Consider the following 24,494-nt stretch of genomic DNA (forward strand, 5'->3'; position numbering starts at 1 on the left):
GTCTATGTTCCCCGGGTCCTATGTTCCCCGGTAGCGATAAAAAAGGTCCTATGTTCCCCACTCCCATTGCGGCTCCCGAAAAAGCGAGTTGTGTGAGGGCCGACCATGTCAGCTTGCTTCATTTTTCTGTCATTACGGTAGTGTTCTCAAACGTACACTTCACAACAAAAAAAGGGTCCTATGTTCCCTGGGTCCTATGTTCCCCACTCCGTCAGTCACTTGAGTATTTCATCATGCACATGATGCGCTCTGGTGATATTGAGGATATATGCGAGTTACGTGAATAGGTGAATATAGCTTGCCCAGGGACACAAACCGTAATACGCATTAACAGCTCCGTCTTTTAATACACACTTATATCGTACAGTAACGTCAAATAAACACGTACAGTCCCAGCTGAAATAAAGGTTCTATGTTCCCCGCAGCTCGCCACCAAGGCTGCCCGTAAGAGCGTACCGGCTACGGCGTGCAACAGATTCGCACGTAGGCCTATTGTCCGTCAGTCACTCGAGTATTTTGTACGGTGTACCACAGTTTCATATTAATGTACCGTTTCATATTAATGTACTTATATACAGGCATTTATATACAGGTAAGGTAAACAAAGTGGAGGAGTTCGGAGAGATATTGGCACAATGCGAGGTCAACTAATTTATTAGTTACACAATACAATCTATAAAATACACACACATAGTTTAGTTGGTGATAACGTTTTTGTTTTATTTGCTTTAATGGAGTTGCAATGGAGTTGTTTGACCTAACGTGTCTGTGTTTCAGCACCAGTCAGGAGGGAACAGCTCCTGCCAAGACAGCGGCCAGCGGCCGCTCTGAAACTGATTGATTGATTGAAAATTGTATTAACAATTAGTTGCAATGAAACACAGTATAATATAGAGCAATATGTACTGTAAAGTGCAAACAATGTGCAATGGTAAGAACAATCTACACAAGCTGTGGGCTATATACACAGGATATACAGTGAGGTGCAGTGGGCTATGTAAACAGAATATAATGCAATGTACTACAGCTCTAAGCTATAATAGGGATATATGTCTGTCTGTTTAAATTGTCTGTGTCAAAGCAAGACAGACGTTATCCATCGAGAATGCGCTTTGTTTTTCTACATTCATAACCAAGGCTCTTTTAAGAGCCACCACCGTAATCATGAAAAATACATTCCATTAACTCATTAATTCGACATGCTTTTCCCCCCACCTACCCAACCTCCTCTAATGTAGTTTCTTCCCCCTCAAATATACTCTTTTTAGAAACTCTGTCTATATATATATATAGGCTTATATATTATTCTGTATTTATATACTGTATATATAGGCTACTACATTATTCTGTATTTTTCTCAAAACGAAATACAGTAGAGATATCTGTCAATAATCAATCCAACATAATAATAATAATAATAATAATAATAATAATAATAATAATAATAATAATAATAATAATAATAATAATAATAATAATAATAATAATAATAATAATAATAATAATAATAATAATAATAATAATAATAATAATAATAATAATTGTATTGCTTACATACACACACACATAGAGGAAGACAATACCAACATCCAAGTTCGGGAGGTCAAAGACATGTGCATGCCTACACTGGCTCCCGGTAAAAAAAACGAATACATTTCAAAATCCTCATGTTCACATACAAAGCCATAAACGGTCTCGCCCCAGCCTACATAACAGAACTCCTGGCCCAATCAACCAGCTCCAGATCCCTCCATTCAAACAATCAAATCTGCCTAAAAATCCCCCACACAAGACTGGTGACGAAGGGAAACTGGGCTTTCGCAGTCGCAGCACTTTTTTTGTTACAGTTTTGGTCACTAAATGGCAGCTTTATGTCCTACAGATACATTTTTGCAGAGTAAATTTTACTCAAACTGACTACATTTTACTCAAACTAAGTATAACTGTACACAGTTTGAATAAAATGTACTCAGTTTGAGTAAATTTTACTCTGCGAAAGGGAGGGCTAGGTACATTAATGTCCCCTCGTAACCATATACGATTGCTGATGTAAGGATAGAAGGTCCATGGGCTGAAACATGGGGCAGAGACCACTTCCTGTTGCACCAAGACAATGAATGGGGCATTGCAGTGTTTCCCACAGAGGGCAACCTGAGGCAGCTGCAACACTGCAGGACTTGTTTTTACCAAGCAGTGACAATGGCGAAAATAATGACTGCAGATAGAGGAGGGAAAATATTAGTTTTAGATAACTTTAGGTATCACAAACACCGCACCAACCAACAATCAATTCGGTGGCGGTGTTGGAGAGAGAACTGCCGGGCAGTACTGGTGACCAACATCTTTGATGTACATGAAGACAATCCCAACATCCAAGTCCGGGAAGTTCAAGAACATGTGTGCATGCCCCCTGTGAGGGCCGACGGTCCACTCTACTGGTTAAAGTTGCTTACTCGTGAGTAGTACGTTCATTGATAAAGAAAAATAATGTCCACAGCCGATCCAGTGTAAAACAAATATATCCAAATGGTTTATTTCTCTTCCACAGTGAAGTCTTTCTTTACAGAAGTGATCCTGAAGCTATTTTCCTAAATATTCACATCACTACTACAAGGTAAGAAAACTGTATTTTCCCAGTCTCCAAAATCACCGCCGACTCGACACATGACAAAATTCCTCCACACCTGAAAGCCGTAAATCAACTTGCCGGCTCTTTCCACAGCAAAACGGTAGGCAAGGCACCCGGGTCTAGAAATGCAGGCTTCAATCTATGTTGTTTAGTCTATCTGTTCAGTACTGTTTCAAGATGCACACTGACCTCTTCTGAATATATATAGATACACAACTGTTCTAGAATGTTTGGCTATGACATCACAAATGTTCTAGAATGTTTGATTATGACATCATACTGTGACATCACAAATGTTCTAGAATGTTTGATTATGACATCATACTGTGACATCACAAATGTTCTATTATGACAAATACGAGGGTTCAATGACTTTATCTAAATCCAATCAATATTCCTAATGCCGTTTCAATGTAAGGTGAACAAAGTGGATTTTCGGGAAGTTATTACTGGGGAGATGGTGAGAGAACACACAGTACCCATCCGACGAATTTTCAATGCTGAGCGAGTCCACCTACAGCGGCGCCGTGAGATCCAGGGTGGAGGTGACAGAGAGCCATCTCAAAGCTTTCGATCAGTTCCATCTGTTATGACCAGAGCCAGAGCTGCGGTAATGCCTCTCATCCCAGATACGATTGCTGATGTAAGGATAGAAGGTCCATGGGCTGAGACATGGGGCAGAGACCACTTCCTGTTGCACCAGGACAATGAATGGGGCATTGCAGTGTTTGCCACAGAGGGCAACCTGAGGCAGCTGCAACACTGCAGGACATTGTATATGGATGCTACATTCAAATCGTGCCCACACCCCTACAATCAAGTCTTCACTATACTGGGGGACATTCATGGCTTCATTGTCCCCCTTGTACATGTCCTCATGGAGCACCGCACAATTGGACACTACCGCCAAGTGTTCCAGGCTGTCAAAGCTGCAGTGAGGAGAATTACGCACCACCGTTGGCATCCCCGTAGAGTAATCTGTGACTTTGAGCAAGGACTGAAAACTGCTCTTGAAATGGAGTTGCCACAGGCCAGAATCGGAGGATGCTACTTCCAGTTCAACCAAGCTTTGTGGAAGAGGGTGCAGGTATAACCAACTTTTACTGTGTTGTGTAATTGTAATTAATTAATTATTAATTAATAATTGTATTTCAACATGCCTACATTAATAATTCCAACTAGTAGTGAGTTAAACATTTATGCATAATGCCAACATCCGCAACTATCCACAACATCAGAGCACATCAGGTGCATATGCTCTTGGCCGTAGTTACTTTGACATGGCCTTAGTTACTTTGACAAGTGTAATCACAATAAACTCTGTTACACAGGGACTTGGATTGGCTGGTCCATTCCGGAATGACCATCGACTGGCGGCAGCAATCCGCAAGGTGATGGCCTTGGGACACCTGCCTCTGCCTCTGGTCCAGATCAATTTTTATCTCATGGTCAACAGCAGAAATACCCGGCGCGCCCTGAGGAACCACCCTGAGTTGCAGGACTTCCTCGCATATGTCCGTCACACATATGTCCACCCTGGAGCGGCCTTTCCACCAGCAATGTGGAATGTGTTTGAGAGAAACATGGAGCAAAGGACCAATAACCATGTGGAATGTAAGTGGAATGTTCCTTTCGATTAGGACTGAAACTATTGATCCTCTGAATGAATAATGTTATAAGCATACTTTTTTTTTTCAAAACGGCACAATTTATAGATATAGCAGCCAAACAATGACAGATCTGAACAAATTTTTTATTATTTATTATTATATATATATTATATATATAGAGAGAGTTTATTATTTATAGTTATTATTTATTAATGAAAGTCAAATTATTTTCATTAATCGATTACTTTTGATTAACTCTTGCTGCACTATTTTAGAACTGGACTAGTGGGCCAATGTCAACATGTTCATGTCAAACTAATAAGATTTAATAGGCTAATAAATTATACAATTCTGTGTCTTTGTTCTAGCTTATCATCGAACCTTGAATGATGCTGTTCAAGTGTGCCATCCTTCAATTTGGATGTTCCTTCGCCACGTCAAGGACCAACAGACACTTACAGAGGAGAAGCTGGGAATGGCAGACAGGGGCGATGCTCCGCCAACAAGGAGACGGAAGTGGAGGGAGCTGGAGGCCCGTCTACTGAGGCTGAAAGGACAGTACAATGAGGGCCTCAGACATCTGGCTTCATACTGGAAAGCCGTCAGCCGTAGCATCTTTATGGGCTAGGATATCGTTTTTATTTTTTTGTGTGACAGTTTTGTATTCAGTTTTGGTTTATGAGATGAGAGTACCTGTCACTAAATGGCAGCTTTATTTAATCGTTTTTGTGACAGTTTACAGTTTGAAGTTTGTGACACTTTACAGTTTTGGTCACTAAATGGCAGCTTTATTTAATCGTGTTTGTGACAGTTTACAGTTTGAAGTTTGTGACACTTTACAGTTTTGGTCACTAAATGGCAGCTTTATGCTATTTTTATCGTTTTTGTGACATGTGTGTGTGTGTGTGTGTGTGTGTGTGTGTGTGTGTGTGTGTGTGTGTGTGTGTGTGTGTGTGTGTGTGTGTGTGTGTGTGTGTGTGTGTGTGTGTGTGTGTGTGTGTGTGTGTGTGTGTGTGTGTGTGTGTGTGTGTGTGTGTGTGTGTGTGTGTGTGTGTGTGTGTGTGTGTGTGTGTGTGTGTGTGTGTGTGTGTGTGTGTGTGTGTGTATAAGCAACAAAATATGTTGGATTGATTATTGACAGATATCTCTACTGTATTTCTTTGATTACAGAATAATGTAGTAGCCTATATACAGTATATAAATACAGAATACTCAGACTTATAGACAGAGTTTCTAAAAAGAGACAGACAATTTAAACAGACAGACACATATCCCTATTATAGCTTAGAGCTGTAGTACATTGCACTATATTCTGTTTACATAGCCCACTGCACCTCACTGTATATCCTGTGTATATAGCCCACAGCTTGTGTAGATTGTTCTTACCATTGCACATTGTTTGCACTTTACAGTACATATTGCTCTATATTATACTGTGTTTCATTGCAACTAATTGTTAATAAAATTTTCAATCAATCAATCGGTTTCAGAGCGGCCGCTGTCTTGGCAGGAGCTGTTCCCTGGTGCTGAAACACAGACACCTTAGGTCAAACACGCAGTGCAACTACATTAAAGCAAATAAAACAAAAACGTTATCACCAACTAAACTATGTGTGTGTATTTTATAGATTGTATTGTGTAACTAATAAATTAGTTGACCTCACATTGTGCCAATATCTCTCCGAACTCCTCCACTTTGTTTACCTTACCTGTATATAAATGCCTGTAAATAAGTACATTCCTATGAAACGGTACATTATGATACTCAAGTTCAAGTTCTTTAATAGTTGTCATACAGAAGTACAGAATACTTTCATACAAAATGCTTCTTACTGTTACGCTCCAGAGACTGTGCTAGACAAGATAGTATCAAATAACATAATAACATAATATAGCATGAATTTAGAAGAAGAAAATGAGGTCACAGTGTTCGGTATAGACATATGTACAATGTTCTGAGTTACCATATAATATACAATACACAATACTATGCAGTGTACTAATGTACAGTACTATCTAGTGCAAAGCAGAAATGGGATGAGGTACAATTTTAGGTACAATTTACAGTAAGGTGTACGAGTTGTAGTGCAATCCTTCATCCATAAATATAAAGTGTGGGGAGTGGGTGCTACAGTGTGTTTGTTTAAAGTGGGTGTGTGCTATAAAGTGTGTGGAGTGGGTGCTACAGTGTGTTTGTTTAAAGTGAGTGTGTGCGTGTGGATGTGTGTGCTATGTGTGTTTGGTGGTTGTTGTTGTGTAGTGTTCATTCATTGTTCGTTTAGCAGCCTGATGGCCTGGGGATAGAAGCTAGAAGAACCTTTATTTCGGGAGTGGGGAACATAGGACCCTTTCTTAAAAAAAAAGCGGGGAACATAGAACCCAGGGAACATAGGACCCAGGGAACATAGGGATGACCCCAAGTGGAGCAGGGATTTCTCCTAGGAAGAATCAATTGCTTAGCCAACCTGCTCAGAGCAGCCCCAACTTAGACCATACTGTGGTACACCGTACAAAATACTCGAGTGACTGACGGACAATAGGCCTACATGCGAATCTGTTGCACGCTGTAGCCGGTGCGCTCTTACGGGCAGCCTTGGTGGCGAGCTGCGGGGAACATAGAACCTTTATTTCAGCGGGGACTGTACGTGTTTATTTGTGTACGATATAAGTGTGTATTAAAAGATGGAGCTGTTAATGCGTATTAAGGTTTGTGTCCCCGGGCAAGCTATATTCACGTATTCACGTAACTCGCATATATCCTCAATACGTAACTCGCATATCCTCAATATCACCAGAGCGCATCAGCTGCATGATGAAATACTCGAGTGACTGACGGAGCGGGGAACATAGGACCCGGGGAACATAGGACCTTTATTTCAGCGGGGAACGTAGAACCCTTTTTTTGTTCGGGAGCGGACGGGAGCAGGGAACATAGAACCTTTATTTCGGGAGTGGGGAACATAGGACCCTTTCTTAAAAAAAAAGCGGGGAACATAGAACCCAGGGAACATAGGACCCAGGGAACATAGGGATGACCCCAAGTGGAGCAGGGATTTCTCCTAGGAAGAATCAATTGCTTAGCCAACCTGCTCAGAGCAGCCCCAACTTAGACCACCTGTTATGTCCCAGGCTTTTTGGCCTGTGGTACAGCTGACTGCTGCTAATTGGCTGATTAGTGCTAATTGGACACCTGCCTGGCGGTGCTCAAAAGTCCTTCCCCACACTCACATGCAGGTTCTCGGTTGCTAGAAGAGTATTGAAACTGTCTCTTCCTTTTCTACCACTTTGATCTTTAGTTTGTGCTAGTAATCATAGTTAGAATAGTCTTTTGGTTTACACACAGGCCATTGGTGTCTGTTTGCACTTATGTTGCGTCCCTTTGAGCCAGGGTCGTAACAGTTGGGCGCTCGTCCGGGATGAATTTGGAAAACAAATACCCCTAGAATTTTTTTCTTTTTTTTTGCATGGTGTGGCGTGGTGCTGTAGTGTGGGTAGTGATCGTTACATGTTGTGTAACATGGGGGCTTGAGCCGGTCTTCAAACAAGTGAGTATGCCCTTATTTTTTGTGATTTGATATGACTACTTGTATGCTGTTAAAATATATAGTTTAGTGGACACCACATGTAGGTAGTGTCATTATTTTCTGGTTGTTTGTCAGCTTCCTGTGTACCACTTACTCCTGGGGCAGTCATAGAAGTGATTAGTACCATCTACTTGTCTTGTACCATACCATATACTTGACGGGTGGGTGGTCAATATGATCTTTGGCTGGTAGCAGGTGTGGTTGAAGAGGGTAGGTAGGTTAGGGTGCCAGAAAATACAGGTAGTGTGTTAGGGCCTGATGTAGTTTTTTTTAGGGTAGACATGTGGTGGACCTGGCAGTTCTTTGTTTGACTGCAGTTTAGATGTAGAAGCTGTAAGTAGTCATATCAAGTTATAAGGGGCACCTGTTTGACTTTGTTTGTTATTATTGTTATTTTGTTTTGAGTGTAACTCAGTGTTTGGATAGCCTACCTGTTAGCACCTGACCTCCTGCACGTATGACACATCTGCTTATTTCAGGGTGGTTGAATTCTTTGCAAACTAGAAAGGTGCGCTCAGTAGAGCACACATCTCCACCAGGTCGCACGCCGATCACACAGGCGGACAGGCACAAAAGCTGACTGCTCTCCTTATAGTTATTAGTATTAGCATTAGCATGTTAACACTAACAAGGGGTGCTTCAGTGGTGCTTCAGCGGTTCTTCAGTGGTTCTTCGTGATTCTTCAGTGGTTCTTCTGTGGTTCTTCAGTGGTTCTTTAGTGTTCCTTCAGTGGTTCTTTAGTGGTTCTTCAGTGGTTCTTTAGTGGCTCTTTAGTGGTTCTTCAGTGGTTCTTCGTGATTCTTCAGTGGTTCTTCAGTGGTTCTTCAGTGGTTCTTTGGTGGTTCTTCAGGTAAATTGTGTGTATGCTAGGGTGCTTTTGGCAGCTTTTGGTAACTCTCAAGTGAGTAGTTTGTGGCGCTGGTACAGTGAGGATGGCTACCATAAAGGATTTTGTTGAGAACCCTTCTGACGAGATGTTGGAGAGGTTTTCCAAAGAGCAGCTTCTGAAGCTTGCTGTGTACTACAATGTGGAGCTTACTGCCAGTGAGAAGCGTTTAAAAACGACTGCCTTGGGGACTTTGAGGGCTATACTCATTGAGGAGCATGTGCTTGTGGCGAGGGTGGAGGAGCCTCTTGTTTCTGACGTGTCTCCGCTACTCTCTGGTATGGCGGAAGGTGATTGGAGGCTTAGAGAGTTAGAGTTTAAGGAAAAGCAGCTACAGCAAGAGCGTGAGTTTAAGGAAAAGCAGCTACAGCAAGAGGAGAGGAGAGAGGAGAGAGAGCATGAGCTTAGGGAACAACAGCTACAACAAGAGCATGAGCGGCTAAAACAGGAGCGTGAGTTTAAGGAAAAACAGCTATAACAAGAGGAGAGGAGAGAGGAGAGAGCACGATCGTGAGCTGAAGGAGCTTGAGTTTAAGCATGCTGCCTTGCAGGCGGGTTCTCTGCATTCAGAGTCGCGTTCCGGTTTTGATGTCGGCAAAAATATTAGGATGGTGCCTCCTTTTTTTGAGAAGGATGTGGATCGGTATTTTCCCCTTTTTGAACGGGTGGCAACCACGTTAAAGTGGCCTAATACGGCCTGGACGCTGCTGCTGCAGTGTGTTCTAGTTCGTAAGGCACAGGAGGCGTATACTGCTCTGTCCCTTGAACAAAGTGCTGACTATGAGCTTGTTAAAGCTTCCATATTGTGGGCTTATGAGTTAGTCCCAGAGGCCTATCGTCAGCATTTTAGAGGCTATCGCAGGTCGGAGGGACAGACGTAAGTTGAATTTGGAAAAGAGAAGGAGAACCTATTTGATAGGTGGTGCACCTCTCAGAAGGCAGAGTCAAAGGAGCAGCTTAGACAGTTGATTCTCCTAGAGGAATTTAAAAAATGTGTTCCTGATACCGTTTCCACTCATCTAAACGAGCGTAAGGTATTGAAGATAGGCGACGCCGCTGTCTTGGCTGATGAATTTGTGTTGACACACAAGTCCGTCTTTGTGGAGGAATACCGTGTTGAGTCCAGGGGTAGGCGTCCTTTTCAGGGGGGCCGTTTCCCAAAACCTGTGTCTGCTGGTCAGTTTACTTCACCTCCTAGGCAGGGTGGTTCTGCTAGTGCATTCCCAGAGGGGATTATATGTTTCTACTGTAAGGAGCCTGGTCATATCGTTGATGGGTGCCCGGTGCTTGAACAAAAAAATTTAAAAACTGTGGCTCTGGTAGAAACCGTATGCAGAACACCTATGCCAACGTTAGAGGGTGATGGGGGAAGTATCAAATGTGTGAACAAAGAGCTCGAGGGCTCCTCAAGATTTATGATGGATGGATTTGTTTCCCTGACTGATGCAGTAGAGTCCAAGCAGGCTATAGCAATTTGGAGAGATTCCGGAGCTTTTCAGTCCCTCATTCTGGAGGGGATTTTGGCGTTTTCAGAAAAGTCTTCATTGCATTCCGGTGTCGTTGTTCGTGGCTTTGGAGGTGGATTTGTGGATGCACCTTTGCATGAGGTCACACTCAACTCTCCCTTAGTATCAGGCAATGTTGTTGTGGGGGTATGTTCTCACATTCCCATAAGAGGTGTGTCCTTCATTCTAGGGAATGATTTGGCTGGTGACAAAGTGCTGGCTACTCCAGTTGTAATTCCCATCCCTGTGGTTTCTGAGGTCCCTGATGAGCTGGCACAGAAAAATCCAGGAGTGTTCCCTGTGTGTGCTGTGACACGGGCAATATCAAAGGACAAAAGTGATGTTGTTGATACTTCAACATGTGTGCCGGATATGCATGTGGCAGGAGATGATCTGGCAGTGCAGTGTCTCAAGGTCTTCCCAGCCTGTACGGTGGCTGAGGCCACAAACTAATTGGAGGATGAGTGTGGGAAGGATGCTATGAGAGATGTTGTTGATTCATGTGACACCGTTCTAGTTGAAGAGGCTACAAGGCCTGGCTTAGGCTGCCAGCCTTCCCACAGAAGCTCTATTGTTCATGATGTTTCACTTGTGGGCAGGGATGATCCCAGTATGTCAGTTGATGATTCTGATATTGATTCACGTGTCCACACTGACTCTCTGCCAGGCATTAGGTGTGCTAGTCAACCTAGTTACCTGTGTCCTGTACAGCAGGAGCCGCCTTCACGACCTGGTCTGATGAGTGGCAACCATTTTTATCAGGACAATGTTATTTTGTGTGACGCCATTTTGGATGGTATTCCAGACGCTTTTGTGACTGATGTATTGCCATGTTCCAGGGACGGTGGGGCTGTACCTGAGGCGGTGCATCCTACTCTGGATGTTCACGGTTTGCAGTATCCTGAACTGCCAGTGCCAGGAGGAATGGATATGGGCGCTGTAGCTAAGGGGCTACACGACCCTGACTGTATTTAAAGGATAGGTTAGACCAGTGGGTCCCAAAGGTGGGCCGCGAGCAGCCACGGGAGGGCCGTGAGATGATTAAAAAAAAATTATAATAATTATCAGGCCACTGAACTTAGAAGCAGGCCAGGACAGTGTTTCTAGTTGTATTCTAAAATTCTATTCTATTGTATTCTAAAATGTGACTATATGGTTTTATATTAACTTAATAAATAAACAAAAAGAAAAATCTACTTATTTAAACGAACATTTCAAACTAAATAACAGATTATGCACATAAAACGCTGAAAACAACCGAAGCAACAATAGTATTTTAATGATGCTATTATTATTATTATCATTATTATTTTGCAACAAGTTAGCCCTCTCATAAATAGCACATATAAATGAATAACTAACTTGAACTAACTTAATAGGATTGAAGTGATATTTGGCTTAAAAAATCGGTCGCCGGGCAAAAAATTCATAAAAAAAAGCCTGACGATGTGCATTGGGCCGCGGCTCTCTGACGCCTTATTTTCTGGGTCCCGGCCTGAAAAGTTTGGGAACCCCTGGGTTAGACCACTACTAAAATATTAATTAGCCAGACATTAAATGTACACAAAATGGCGGACACTCTATTAACTGCGAGGGGACAGTGATACCAAGTTCAAATAATCACTTTAATATTAAAGTCAAACATACATATTATATAGCACAGATCTCCTGTTACTAAGATAATGTCAATGCAACAATGTCCGAGGTAAGTATAGTTCCTAAACTACTGGTACCAGACCGTTGGAGCTCTGAATGGAGGGAGCCGGAGTGAACCGCACGGGGGAAGCAAGAGAAGGATGGAGACGATATTCTCTGGAGTTCCTACTCCAGAGAGCTGCAGACCAACGTGGTATAATCCTGTCGTCGCTGGATAGGGGGTCTCATACAGACCTGGTTCCTGTATTCCAAACGCCCGATGGCAGGATTAATAGCTAATATTCCAAACGCCCGATGGCATGGTCACTAGTTAGTTAGCCCTTTTATGCTAAGGCTAACACGCATGTAGTCCGTAGTAGTTAGTTGAATCCAGAACGCAGCTGGGTTCAGCTAGAAGTCTCTCAACGTTACTTCCTTATTTGCCCGTCTGCAAATCTATAGAGATTGTTATTTACTTCACTTCGCTCAAACAAGTCACTCTGCTCTGCCAATGGTGGCTCGATAATATTATGGTGGTATCTAATTAGCCGTCCAGCTCTCTATCAAGATACGTTGCTTGCTGTCGGTTTACTGCTGCGCCAAACGTTTTCCTCTCTCTCACTATGCCCGGACATGTTCTAAAACACTGCGCATGCGCTCACGCTGTCTACAGGTGCATGCGCGCGCGCCTACGGCGTTAAGAATGGAACATATGCAAAGAAGCAAATGATAAAATACTGTTAGGTAAATAGACAACGTGAAATATATATCTTATATACATAAACAATATATAAGGTATACAAAATAATAAACGTGGACTTTATGTGTTAATCTGGACCTTCAGAACAGCCGCACCCTAATTAGTCGGAACCTAATTAGCAAATCAATTTTAGGGCACAGATTAATATCAAAGGTCAAGTAAATTTCTCCATAAGGGGGTATGGGGAGTTGGAAGTAACCTATAAAGTCGATGGGTTATCGTCATCGTCAGGAGAGTCAGGGAACGCAGGAAGCTCTATCAACTTAGCTACTGGTCTGGTATAAGTCCGCCCTTGGACGATGACCTCTGCAGCTCTGACCTTCCCATCCGAGCCATTGATTACTCGGCTCACACGGCCGGCTGGCCACGTAGCTCGGGGTAGTGACTGGTCTATGATCATCACGACGGTCCCCACGGTCAGGTTGTCCCTGTCTTTTACCCATTTCTGGCGGGCTTGAAGGGAGGGTAAGTAGTGTAGGAGGAAGCGGGCCCAAAACTGGTCGGCCAGTACTTGGCTATGTCTCCACATTCTCCGTCCGCTCATCTCGTCCTGTCTGTACACAGTCTGAGGAAGGGCAGGGTCCAGCCGCGCCATCAAGAGGTAGTTTGGGGTGATGGGGTCGACGTCAGCTACATCGCTTGAAACGTAGCCGAGGGGCTTGGAGTTCAGAACTCCCTCAATCTCGGTTAGGACCGTAGCCAGGACTTCATCGCCCACTGTCTGGGCTCCAAGTACGGTGTACATAGCAGTCTTTATTGATCGGACCTCTTTCTCCCACGTTCCCCCGAAATGGGGAGCATTCGGTGGATTGAACTGGAAGGTGACCTGCGCCGGAGCAAGGCGAGTCTTGAGTTCTTCACCCATGTTCAGGAAGCTCGCTCTCAGTTCCGTGTCTCCTCCTCGGAAATTTGTCCCTTGGTCTGACAATAGCACTGAGGGGGTCCCTCTCCTCGCTTGGAACCTCCTGAATGACATGAGGAACGAGTCGGTACTCATCGACTGAAGGAGCTCAATGTGGACAGCTCTGGTGGTCATGCATTTATACACGATACCCCACCTCTTCTCTGTTCCTCTTCCTCTCTTGACATTGAATGGGCCGAAGCAGTCCACGCCCGTGGAATGGAAGGCCCGCTCGCCGACTCGGAGGCGGCAGGGAGGCAGGTCTGCCATCTTCGGGATAATAGGCTGTGCCCTCCACTTGCGACAGGTCGGGCAAGTTCGTTGGAATCGGCGTACAGCTTCTCTCCCTTGGAGTATCCAGAAGCGCCTCCGGATCTCCGCAAAGACTCGCTCAGTCCCCGCGTGGCACACCACCTCGTCGTATTTCTGAATGATCAGGTCTGTTACCCTGTGTCGGCTGCTTAGGACGATGGGATGCTTAACATCCTCGGCCAAGTCCGGGGCCCGTCTCAACCGACCCCCCACCCTGATGAGGCCCTGGGCGTCGATTTCTGGGGCTAAGGTGAGGAGTCGACTGTCTGAGGGGACTGGCTTTGCCCTTATCAGACACTCCATTTCCTCTGGGAAAGAGTCTCTCTGCGCCCTCTGCAGCACAAGAAGTTCCGCTTCCTTGTAGGCAGATGCACTGAGGTCTGTGGTGGGGGGAAGCTCCGGGTGGTGCCATAGGAATGTCCTTTTTTGGGCACTCTCCAGAGTTTGACAGTCGTCTAGGTCTGGGCCCGTTGGAGCCGGGGCTTGACTCAGCCCGCAGAACATGGACTTCTTTATTTCTGACTCGTCCTGGTTTGCATCCCGCGGTGTTGAGATAGGCCACTTCTCCTCCGGGAGTCTGAGGAACTCTGGGCCATCACTGTATGAGTTAGGACGGGTGAGGTCGGCTAGGGACATCCCCCGTGTGATGACATCCGCTGGGTTCTGCTTGGTGTCAACATATCTCCAACATTCCGCTCCTACCAGGTCTTGGATTTCCGATACTCGGACTCCTATGAATACTTTGTACCGACAGGAGGCAGACTGGATCCAGGTGATCACGGTCATGGAGTCTGACCATAGGATGATCTCACGCACCGGTATGGTGAGTTCATTTTGCACCATTTTGGCAAGTTGCGCGCCTACCAGGGCTGCGCAGAGCTCCAGTCGCGGAATCGACTGCTGCTTGCGGGGAGCAATCCTTGAACGGGCCAGGACAAAGGCTACGTGGACTTCTCCTCCCTCTTCTCGAGCTCTCAGGTAAGCCACTGATCCGTACGCCACTTCCGAGGCGTCGCTGAAGACATGCAGGTCTATCTGACACGTCTCCAGTCGCACGGTAGGGGGGAAGTAACTCCGCGGGATGGCAACCTCGCGGAGTAAGACAAGTTCATCCTCCCACTCTCTCCATGTGGTGGCTAGGTGCTCGGGTATGGGGTCATCCCAGCCCTGCTCCTTGGCCCACAATTCTCTCACCAGCATCTTCGCCCGGGTGGTGTAGGGGAGAATGCACCCCATAGGGTCGTACTGGCTGGCGAGTGTTCGGTACACACTCCGCCGAGTGGTCAGTCTAGTCGTGGACGTCTCCTGGTCCGTCCTCAGAGGTGTGTGCCGGTAGTGAAGCGAGTCCGTCTTAAAGCGCCAGATGAGACCCAGAGTCATCTCTTGCGCTTCGCCTGGGGTGTGCGCCATCCAGGTCTCGCTGCTAGCGGCCTTAGTCTCTGCAGGGAGGTGCCGGAGGACTTGAGGGTCGCTACTGGCCCACTATCGGAGGTCGAATCCACCTTTGGCTAACGAAGCCCGTAGCTTCATCATGATGCTCTCTGCTTCTTCTGGTGTGGATACGCTCTGTAGACAGTTGTCCACGTAGAAACTTCGTTCCACGCTGTGTCGGACATCATCGTCAGGTCCGGGGTCTTCGGCCACGTGCTTCTGTAACGCGAACGTGGCGCAGCACGGGCTGCAGGTGGTGCCGAAAGGGAGTACCTCCCATTGGTATATCGAGGGTTGTTCGTCATCGAGCCTCTCCCTCCACAGAAACCTCAGTAAAGGCTTGTCTTCCTCCATCAGTCGAACTTGTAAGAACATCCCCTTGATGTCGCCGCTGATGGCCACTTTGTCCTGACGAAAGCGTATCAGGACGCCGAGGAGGGAGGGTCCAAGTGTAGGACCGGGCAGTAGTAGGCTATTCAGATTCTGCTGTCCAATCTGATGACTGCAATTGAACACAATGCGGTTTTTTCCGTTGTGGGTGACCTTGTGGTGGGGCACGTACCAGGACTCTGTCGTCCCTTCTGCCTCGTGGTCATCGATTTTCTTTATGTGGCCGGCCGTTACCAGCTTCTCGATCTCGGCGCGATAGATCGTTGCTTGTGGGGGGTTCTTGGCGAGGCGCCGCTCAGTGCTCTGTAGGTAGTGGTGCGTCGCTCCCTTAGGCACGTGCAGAGTGGGCATCCCTTCTCGCCTCAAGAGTGGGGTCGCGTATCTTAGCACTCTGTCGACCTCGACCCTAGTAGTCTTCTGCTCTAGTAGAGTGATGGCATACTTGTCCTCCTTGGAACGAACCATCTTGCGTTCGTTCTTGAATGGCAGCGCATCTAGCGTCCATAACCTCTCAACGTGCTGTAGGAGAGTGGGGTCTGTGTCGCTCGCCTTGGTGTAAAGGCAGCGTGTGGACATTGGTCGGCTGGAAGGCCCGGAGAGGGGGCCCTGGAGCGTCCACCCCAGCCGGGTCTTAACCGCGGCTGGGCATCCTCTGGGTCCGATGTGGACCGCATCAGTAGGGACAATGAGGTCCGTGTGGTCGGACCCAATGAGTAGGGTGGGTGTGGCGCCGCTGATAGGCGGTATGGGCAATTGGCGTAGGTGGTCGTACTTTTTTTTAAACGCTTTATTGAAAGTGCATAAATTGTTTTTAACTTGTTTCTCTGCACATAACGTAAATTGTTAAACTAGTGCTTCAGCTTCTGTACCATCAAGTATGGTAAAGCAACAGTCTATGATGCTCACAGCATTAGAGCAGCCAGCCAGTGGTTTTACAAAACCAGTGTATCCATTCACATATAACAAATGCAGGCTGAACTATTCAATTATATCAACTGTAACTATTAAATTGTTTTTATAAATGTCTCTCTATAAACATACAATCAGTCTCTCTTTAACATGTAAATTAACTGTAAATCTGGCAAATAAGAGCTTTTGCTCTGCCACCATCAAATATACATTAATCAAAAGGGAAAGAAACAATCTCTCTCTTTTGCTGTTTGGCTGGCCTCCGAGTCCTCCTGTACCTAGTCGAAGCGTCGGCTAGTGTTGTGATTCCAGATGCTTTCAATGCAATTGGATGTGCTGTTTTTAGCGGTAGACAGTATTTTGTTTCCTCCGCATATGCATAGACGAGCGTTTTGGGGTGGAAGTCTGAACAGAAACCGCAAAAGTCTTCTTGCGTTTAGACAAGCGTTTTGGGGTGGAATTCTCAGACGAATGCGGAGCCCTGCTGTCACACGATTGGCGCATATGTCACATGACGTGCTGTGAAGACCCGCCCTACTCTGCCTCTGATTCGCAGACTGTGGATGGGGAATGTGATTGTACCAAAGCAGAGTCACTCACAGACAGAGTGTCCAGTCACGCCGCGGGACACATTCTTGTGTAACCCTTTCACTGCCACACTACGTCACTACCAAATAAGAAAAACAGCTCAAAATGTATTTTTTACTGTCGAAAACGAAATAAAATACTGCATTCCGCCTGCATTATGAATTTATGATGAGATAGTAACGAAATAGTAACGCACAGCCACTTGGACAAGTAACTGCAATCAGATTACTGGCTTTTAAAGATTAATGCGTTAGATTACTATTTTCGGGGGAAAGTAATCAGATTACAATAACGCGTTACTTAGTAACGCGTTACCGGCATCACTGGTCTCGACGAATGGTACGGAGAGTCATGGTCTCCTCGGGACCCCGCAGGTCCAACTGGGTCGCGGCGGAGGTGAGGAGGAGTGTCTTCTCCGACCCGTCGTCGAGGACGGCGTAGGTGTCGAGTACCTTGTCCCTGTGACTGAGGAGTACTTGTACCACCTTGAGGAGCACTCTGGAGCTCCCACTCTTCGCGGGTCGATGTAGAGTACGTCTGCTCCCGAGTTGATTGGTGGAGCTGGGTTCCGCTTGTTGCTCTCGTGCAGTGCTTCGAGGTGAGCGCCGTCACACAGGAACTTCGGCGGTGGTCAGCTTCTTGAATGCGTTGCACTGTGACAGCCAGTGTTCGCTGTCGCAGTATTGACATGCGATCTTCCACTTCCCCTTGGAGGGGGGGTTGTGACTCTTGTGCCGTGACACCGACTCGGCCTGGTGCATCACTGTGATGGGCCTGCTTTGGTCTTTAGCCCTCCTCTGTCCCTCTTTAAGGTTCGAGCCACCCCATGCGAAGGTGTCAATCCTTAAGCTGCTAACCTCCCTGGCGAGGAAGTCAGCAAGATCCAACAGTGACTGCTTTGGGGCATTCGGGTCACGGTAGTTTCGTTGCCGCCGAAAACGTTCTTGGCGGAATGGGGGGAGCTTCTCTAATATGCGCTCCCCGTTGGAGTTGGCGTACAGCTCGTACATCCCCTTCTCTCGTTGGGACCCGAGCATCCCTACTAGGGACTGTACTTTGACGGATAGGTCATCCAGGGCTTGGTTGTCTTTAGCCAGGGGAGGCGTTCGATCTCACGTATCTCCTGAATGACATAATCCCACGTACGTCCGTAACGTCCATCGAGGGCAGCCAGGGCGTCAGAATAGGGAGTTTGTGAATTGGAGTATGCCAGCGCAATGTTGTGTGCTCTAGTTACCTTGAGATGCTTAAGGAGAATGGCGTACTTGTATGGCTCGTCCTGTACTCCTGACATGATTGTCTCTAGGCACATACGCAGCTCGGTATACTGCGCTCGGTCTTCTCTTGTGAAGTCTGGGAATATGGGGGTCCCAATGTAGGGTGCCATAGAGGGCTGTGACACTGACACACGTGGGGGGAGAGGCGTTCTCGGCGAGTCTCCCGGTACGTTGGGTCGTTGGTTCGTGCTGGGCGAGAACCAGGGGCTGAGTTGCCAGGCGCTAGTCTTCAGTGCCGTCTGATGCTCGAACTCCCCACTGGGACGTGTTGGGGGTTCACGACGCAGCGTGTCGTGACTGAGACCGGGGCTGCGCTCGGCCTCCTGGTCTGAGATGGAGTAGTGCGGGTGGGCCCTCTGACCTCCCTCGTCCTCAGTCAGGCTCTGTAGTCGCTCGGCTAGCTGCTCTGCAACGTAAGCAGGTTCTTCCCTTAGGCGGGGTCCCATGTAGCTTCGTCGGAGAGGGTGCCCTCGACCCTTGGCGTGATGATTTCCGGGAGCTCCGGGTGGAAGAATGGGGAGTTACATTCTGGAGCGCTTGCCCCATCATTTGTGCTTGTAGGCGGTCTCGTTCTGCCTCGCGCTGCGCATTGACGCGGTCTCGCTCCATGTTTTCTTCAGCCTGGAGGCGCCTCTCTTCCATCCTGAGATGTTCACGCTCACTCTCTCGTTGCGCCTGGAGGCGCCTCTCTTCTCCTCTGAGATGTTCACGCTCACTCTCGCATTGCGCCTGGAGGTGGTCCCTTTCGGCCGAGGCGGTTATCGTGGCGATCAGTACTTGCGCTAGCATCCTATCGGCCCCACTTGGGGATGACGCTGATCTCTTTTTGACAGGTCGGTATCGGTGGAGGGGCCTGTTGAAATGGAGCTCATATATGATAAGGTCTTGGTTTGTCGATGGGGTCCTAAGCCTTACGCCTCAGTGGAGGATGAGCCTGCCCCACTCCAGCCATATACCGCAGTGGAGGAACCTTTTGTGAGGTCTCGCTTGCCCGAGAGTCGAGACAGTGTTGTTTTTTGTTTTAAACAGCATTGTCGAATGTTCCACAGTGGGGAGCATTCGACTACGTTGATGGTCGTGTTCGACAGGGGCCGGCCCGTTATCGCTGTTGTGGTAGTGGCCCTGACAATTAATGGGTCACAATATTTTTTGTTTAGTGGTTTGATGTGTAGTGGTTGCCTCCTGGGCAACCATTTTGGTGGGGGAGATGTTATGTCCCAGGCTTTTTGGCCTGTGGTACAGCTGACTGCTGCTAATTGGCTGATTAGTGCTAATTGGACACCTGCCTGGCGGTGCTCAAAAGGCCTTTCCCACACACACATGCAGGTTCTCGGTTGCTAGAAGAGTTTATTGAAACAGTGTCTCTTCCTTTTCTACTACTTTGATCTTTAGTTTGTGCTAGTAATCATAGTTAGAATAGTATTTTGGTTTACACACAGGCCATTGGTGTCTGTTTGCACTTATGTTGCGTCCCTTTGAGCAAGGGTCGTAACACCACCGGGGCTCTGGGCCACACAAAATGTGTTCATATATATACAGAATATCGAAGATATTTTAAAGTGAAAAGAAAATAAGTTATATAAATTTTACTTGTTTCAAGGTAATTGATTTCAAGAACAAATTGTGGCATGAGAAAAAAAAGATTGCGCTACAAGAAATGTGCTTTAAAGGGACCTATTGTGAAAATCATCTTTTCCTGTGTTCCGTTTTTACAGAATGAGGGGTTTGTACCAACTAAATATTAACATTTAGACTTTTCGGCAGTTCAGTATGTGACAAGAACCTTTGCTCTAAAAGTGAGCCATTCTGAATTGCATCCACAATCGCCGTTCTTAGTTAGTAAGACCTGTATGTGTGTGTGTGTGTGTGTGTCTGTGTGTGTGTGTGTGTGTGTGTGTGTGTGTGTGTGTGTGTGTGTGTGTGTGTGTGTGTGTGTGTGTGTGTGTGTGTGTGTGTGTGTGTGTGTGTGTGTGTGTGTGTGTGTGTGTGTGTGCGTGCGTGCGTGCGTGCGTGCGTGCGTGCGTGCGTGCGTGCGTGCGTGCGTGCGTGCGTGCGTGCGTGCGTGCGTGCGTGCGTGCGTGCGTGCGTGCCTGTGAACCTTGGTGTTGTCCTCGACGACCAGTTGAACTTCTCTGCTCACATCGCAGCGACAACCAGAACCTGCAGATTCCTCCTGAGCAACGTCAGAAGGATACGCCCCTTCCTGACAAAAGAAGCCACCCAACTACTCGTCCAATCAACAGTCATCTCCCGCCTCGACTACTGCAACGCACTGCTAGCTGGCCTCCCGGCCACTGCCACCAAGCCTCTTCAACTCATTCAAAACGCAGCGGCCCGCCTGATCTCAAACCTACCGAAGTCGGCCCATGTCACCCCACTTCTTAGGGACCTGCAAAGGGAACCGCTCCCGCCTACCTCCGGTCAATGGTCTCTAACTACACACCCTCAAGACCCCTACGCTCTGCATCTTCTGGCCGCCTCAGACCTACTTATCCAAGCTCCCGGAGGGTCATCAAAGAGAAGCCGCCTATTCTCAGTCCTTGCCCCACAATGGTGGAATGAACTACCCATCCCAGTTAGGACAGCCGAATCCCGTCCAATCTTTCGCTGTCGACTAAAGACTCACTTCTTCAACCATTATCTGAAATGATAATAATAAAAATTTTAAAATAATAATCTAACCCTGACTAACCTTACTGTCATGCACTTGTCCTAATAAACTAACCTACACTGTAACACGCAACAGTTTGATAAACATTGTTACTCAGCTGATAGAGTTGTACCCTTCTTGCTGTCTTGTCGTACAGAACTTGTAAGTCGCTTTGGATAAAAGCGTCAGCTAAATGACTAAATGTAAATGTAAATGAAGGTATCTTGATAAAAATGCGTGTGTACAAGTCACTCACTGTTGGCCTCTCCACTGTAGCCCTGCTGACCTATCGCAGGATCAAACAGAGACAGAGTTGAGTTGAGATTTAACAAGCTATAGTGTGATTAATACACAAGAGGGGAGAGAGAGAGAGAGAGAGAGAGAGAGAGAGAGAGAGAGAGAGAGAGAGAGAGAGAGAGAGAGAGAGAGAGAGAGAGAGAGAGAGAGAGAGAGAGAGAGAGAGAGAGAGAGAGAGAGAGAGGTTCCACTCAGTAAAGCTCACTTCATCTAATATATATCTGCTATCTCTGGCCAAGATTATACACTGCAGGCAATTTACTGTGGATTATTGTGGGGTTAAGCCTGCTGTTTGCAACTGTATCACTGCATCAAGTGCTAAAAGAGAAAACTCTATCTCCATCCAACTAAAATAGAATGAATCTGTCTGTCTGTCCTTTCGATTTTCTCGAGAACCGTTCATCCGATCGACTTCACACTCGGAGAGTGTGTTGCTGAGGACCCAGGAAAGTGCAGCACAGAGTGTGACATTGATTGGATGCACGAGAAAGACGCACCCAGCAACACCGGGGGCCAAGCAATCGGCCTGTTCCGAACGGGCACGCTTTGAATGAGCACTGCACGTCTCAAACAAAAGCCATTACACTGAGCAAGGGCCGGAAATTTGAACCTTTCTGAGATGGCTCCACACCTTGTGGATCCAAGACATTCCAATAAAAGCAATTTGGCCCGGCTCCATGGTGTGCATCGAAGGTGGGCAGGTAGCGCGTTTGAAAACAGATTGAACTGTGTGTTTTGGCGTGATATAGACGCCAGTGTAATACCTTCATTTCCACCCAAGTCAGGCTCTTCTGTTAGTTATTTGTTTTCCAGCCCCATTAAGCAGATGCATTATTTATGAAGCCACATATCCAGAGGAGCCTGTTTGAAACATTAATGGGATGTTAAGATATGAAGACCGCCGAATCATTTGCCAATTATTTCTCTGTCTATGGAAGAGCACTCTCTCTCTCCGTGACTCCCATGGGAGGAGGAAGAGGAGGAGTGGAAGTCTACCAGCCACCAGACCGGATGTGACACATCTGGTAATCTGTGCAGCCGGCAGAACTGGCAAACAACACACAAGTCACTCTGCCGCTCAACCGTCACCACAATTTGGCTTCGGTAGAACCCCCCCCCCCCCCACTACCATAACCACTCAAGTGCTCTTAAGTAACCATTTAAATGCATGGAAGTTATCCTTCATGAAGACATTCGAGTGTATACATCATCACAGTAACTCCGCTCTCCTGATCATCTTCCTTGAATGACAATAACAATAAAACACCAGTCCAGAGAAGAAAACAGGCTCATAAATCAACCTTAAATCCATCCTTAAACAACTAAGAAATCCCCTTACACTGACAATGAATAGGGTTTCCTGGGAAATGGTATACAATACAGACAAATGAAAATCCTATTTATGGAGTTCATTCCAAAATGAGATATCCATTTAAAGGAGACATATTTTAGTCCTTTTCAACAAGAGTCTGCGAAGTCCCTTAAAGGGGACATGCATTGCTATTCCTAGCACTATTTGGGCAACTTTACACAATTCATGTGAGTCTATGGAACACCTCTGTAAGGTTTTACTCGCCTCGTTACGTCACGATAGGAGTCAAATCAGAATGACCTAATTAAATCGAGCAGGAAATGGTCTGAGCGAATGAGAGCAATCCGCCAATATGGTATTTAGAGACACAGACACATTGATACTAACTACTATTACTATAATACAATGCTAGACACTGAAAAAAGCCATTTATAATGCATGTCACCTTTAAACATGTCTTTGACGTTTTTTGCTGAATAAAAAACCCTTATATTATGGATTATAGCAGCCTCTATACCCCCCTGTTTCAATTCTGTTCTCAATAGGCTGTTTCTGTGCCTGTAATGAGCGAGCTGCTTTTATTGTACAAATACGATCATTATCGTACATCCAGCAGTGGTGTCTGAGCCTGTACCGTACTTTCAGACTAGACATTGCAGATCAAATATGACTCAAGACCCAGCAATAACATAGCAATCTTGTTGTTAAAAATGTTAGCAGAAACATATTTTAGGTTAAACTTTCACACGCATTTTATCAAGATATCTTCAGACACACATACACAGGGCCGCCTCAGGGGGTGTGCGAGCAGTGCGGTCGCACAGGGCCTCGCGGGAAGGGGGGCATCAAAAAAAAAAAAAAAAAAAAAAAAAAATTATTTTTTTTTATTTTTTTGCGAGGCCCCCCTTCCCGCGAGGCCTTTTTCATCACAGACCTAAAATCTAGTTTTGCTTATATGCTTATATATTTCACATTAGACACGTTTGTAGAATGTGTCTGACTTGTTCCTGCCTCTGCGGCTCTGCAGACTGCAGTGTTCCGGTTTCTGCGGCTCTGCTGCTCTACAGATTTTAGAATAGTGTTTCCGGGCTCTTCCCGGACCCACGAGGTACAGGGATCTATTCAGCACTATTCAGAGGAGCGAGTGGATGTCTTTTCAAAAGCAGCATGGATCAGAAGAAATTACACCGTGGGCCATAAGCTTGTTATCAATACCAAGTATGATGGTTATGCCAACTTTGCCAAGACGAAGAGGATGTTCGGCAGATGGACTGAAGATGAAAGTTGCTGCATGTTAGAAGAACCTTCAGTCAGGCTAAGCTATGTCGGCTAGTACTAGTAGCAATTTGCTAAGGGCAGGGACACGTAACTAGCATTAGCTAATGCTAGCTAGCGTTAGCTAACACTAGCTAGCGTTAGCTAACGCTAGTTACGCGTCCCTGCCTTTAGTTAATTGCTAAGTTATCGAGTGCTAACGTGTGGCAGATAAACTAGGACTCCCAAGGGACTGGTACTTTTCATCTCCACGGAAAGTCTCCTTCCAACTTTACCATTGATACTGCGTTATGGTGAGTTCATGCAACCTATTCTATTCCCGCCGTGGATCTCTCTCTCTCTCTCTCTCTGGAGCCAAACTGGCCGACTAGCTGTTGTAGTAGTTTCAAGTTTCAAGTTTCTTTAATAGTTGTCATACAGAAGTACAGAATACTTTTGTACAAAATGCTTCTTACTTACTTCTTACTAGTAGCTAACGGTGTGTGGCCTGGTGTCAGCACCTGTATTGCTTTTCTCATGTTGTACAGTTTTTCAGTGGTAGCC

General features: G+C 46.2%; 1 protein-coding gene across 1 annotated transcript in view; it reads right to left on the reverse strand.

The window, feature by feature from the left end:
* LOC311237142 (transmembrane protein 132C-like) overlaps positions 1-24,494 on the reverse strand; it is a gene marked incomplete at its 5' end in the record, with an annotated part of 190,347 nt that overhangs the window by 126,856 nt on the left and 38,997 nt on the right. The gene's annotated exons all lie outside the window — the stretch shown is intronic.

This window comes from Notolepis coatsorum (assembly GCF_963971535.1).
Source record: "Notolepis coatsorum genome assembly, chromosome: 11".
In the NCBI taxonomy this organism is placed as follows: domain Eukaryota; kingdom Metazoa; phylum Chordata; class Actinopteri; order Aulopiformes; family Paralepididae; genus Notolepis; species Notolepis coatsorum.